General features: G+C 43.3%; 1 pseudogene; it reads left to right on the forward strand.

Annotated features, from left to right (window-relative positions):
• The first annotated feature begins 855 nt into the window (after window positions 1–855).
• On the forward strand, window positions 856–983 carry LOC120103254 (small nucleolar RNA SNORA70; annotated as a pseudogene).
• Window positions 984–2,415: the final 1,432 nt, after the last annotated feature.

The raw sequence follows: 2,415 nt of genomic DNA on the forward strand, positions 1-2,415 counted from the left end.
AAGTAGGACTGCCTTGAATTCCAAGCCAACTCTGGCAACAGGACTGTTTATCAAGACAAGCCAAGGGCTGGGCATGTGGCTCAGCTGGTAGTGTTTGCCTAGCATACACAATTCTCTGCCCCAGCACCATATAAAACGGCATAGGGAGTTGCAGGCCTGTAATCTCAGGACTTGGATGGTATAGGAGGAGGATCATAGTTCAAAACCATCCTCATCCTGCCTACCCAAGACTCTGTCTCAAAAGCAAAACAAAGATTCCAACAACAGCAAGACTTGACACATAAGCAGCTCGATGGCCCAGAGAATTGACCAGAGATAAAATCTAAGACTGATAAGTTTTTCACTATATGGTAAGTTTGCTTTTACAGGGCTTACAATGTCCTAGAGATGACAAAGCATTCGAAGTCTGTGTGTGGCAGGAACAAGCGTTAGTTCTGGCTCCAACTCTGTGCTGGCTGTGGTAGGAGTCCCAGGGTCTGGCCGGGGTGGACCAGCATCCCAACCACAACCTGCTTTGAATGCTCACTTCGAGCCAAGGCTCTGTGATGAAATACTGTGTTTACTTGTTTTTTTTTAAATTATTCTAATTTCATGTACTCTGGTGTCTTGCCTACATGTATGTCTATGTGAAGGAGTCAGATCCCTCTGAAATGGGAGTTATAGACAATTGTGAGCTACCATGGTACTTAGGTCCTTTGGAAGAGCAACCAGTGCTCTTAACTTGCTGAGCCATCTCTCTAGTCTTTTTTTTTTTCAGAGCTGGGGACCGAACCCAGGGCCTTGTGCTTCCTAGGTAAGCGCTCTACCACTGAGCTAAATCCCCAGCCCCTCTAGTCTTTTTTTAAAGTGATTTCTCTGTAGCCAATTTACGTTGACTAGCTTTCTCACTGGGCCTGGTATGCAAGGCTATAGCTGCTGCTTCTTAGGTACTATGTGCAGCCTGGTGCTTATATGTGTTGCCCTATAGGATGTTGGAGACAGTTTTCTGGTGGATACTCATGTCTGATATCATTGCTGTCCAAACCGAGACGCCAGGCAGGTATGTGGAATGCCTGTAAGAATCTTCAGGGCACAAAGCCCAGGATTCGCATGGCCAGGTCATCATGTCCATCTGCTTCAAGCTGCAGATTAAGAAGCTTATAATGGACGGCCTTGAAGAGTCATGTTCAAGTTCCCTGGACACCAGAAGATCCATGTCTCAAAGAACTGGGGCATCACCAAGTCTAAGGCAGATGCATTCGAAGACATAGTAACTGAGAAGTGGCTCATCCTCTCTCTGTAGCGGGGGGTCAAACTCACCCCTAACTGTGGTCTCCTAGACAAATGGTGGGTCCTGCATTCCTAAGAGCTTCGCCTGTTCTGAGCCACACACCCCATCAAACACAGTCACTAACATCTCAAATTTAGTCTTAAAAAAAAAACATTTTAGCTTTTTTGCTCTTTCCAGTGATAGAGAGCATGGACAGAATGTCTCTTCAATGATCTAGTCCTATCTGAGGTTTATTAAAACAGGCAGTGGTGCTTACACCTTTAATCCTAGTATTTGGGAAGTAGAGGCAGGCAGATCTGAGTTCGAGTCTATAGAATGAGTTTCTAGGACAGCCAGGAAACCCTATCTCAAAAAACCAAAACAAAACAAAACAAAACAAAAAAACAAAAAAAACCAAAGAACCCAAAAAACCTGAATTACCAAAATATTCAAATAAAACAATATGCTATTACCTCAAACATGGATGTTGAATGTTTATCTTCTCAGAAATAACATGCTATGCTTCACTACCTTGGAGATGAATATAATTTTAAGTTTTTCATTACTTAGGAGTGTAGACAAGTGTGTGGAGTGCCTTTAAGGAAGCTTCAGGGCACAAAGACCAGGATTCACATGTATGGAGCTGGGGAAAACAAGCAAAGGTCAGAGGACAACTTTGTGGGGTTAGTGAATATTGAACTCTGCTTGCCAGGCATGTCCAGCAAGCACCTTCACCCACTGAGCCATCTCCGTGGCCCAGGAGATTAAAGTGACTTTATCTTTACTACCATACGGCAGAAGTCCAAGCTGAGGAGAGCATGAAAACCATTACCGCTCACTTTGCCCAGCCGAATAGGCTGTCATAAGTAGACATCTCATTGTTTTCAGTTCTCTTGTTTTTCTATTTTACCAACCAAAGCTGCCTTATGTCTGGAAATACACTTAAGGGGCCACAGAGCTAAGAACTTTAAATATAAAAGGACACGGCAGTTACATTTTAACTGCTTACTTTGAACAATACTTTTGATATCTTATTGCTGGAGAGTCAACAGCATCGTCACCGTAAATGTTTATTGTTGAGAAAAAGAAAATTTACCACTTTATGTAGCCAGTCCTTTGGGCATTAAGTACATTCGTGTTGGACAATCATCACCATCCACTGCTGG

The sequence above is a fragment of the Rattus norvegicus genome, chromosome 5 (genome assembly GCF_021556685.1).
Source record: "Rattus norvegicus strain SHRSP/BbbUtx chromosome 5, alternate assembly SHRSP_T2T, whole genome shotgun sequence".
NCBI classification, from domain to species: domain Eukaryota; kingdom Metazoa; phylum Chordata; class Mammalia; order Rodentia; family Muridae; genus Rattus; species Rattus norvegicus.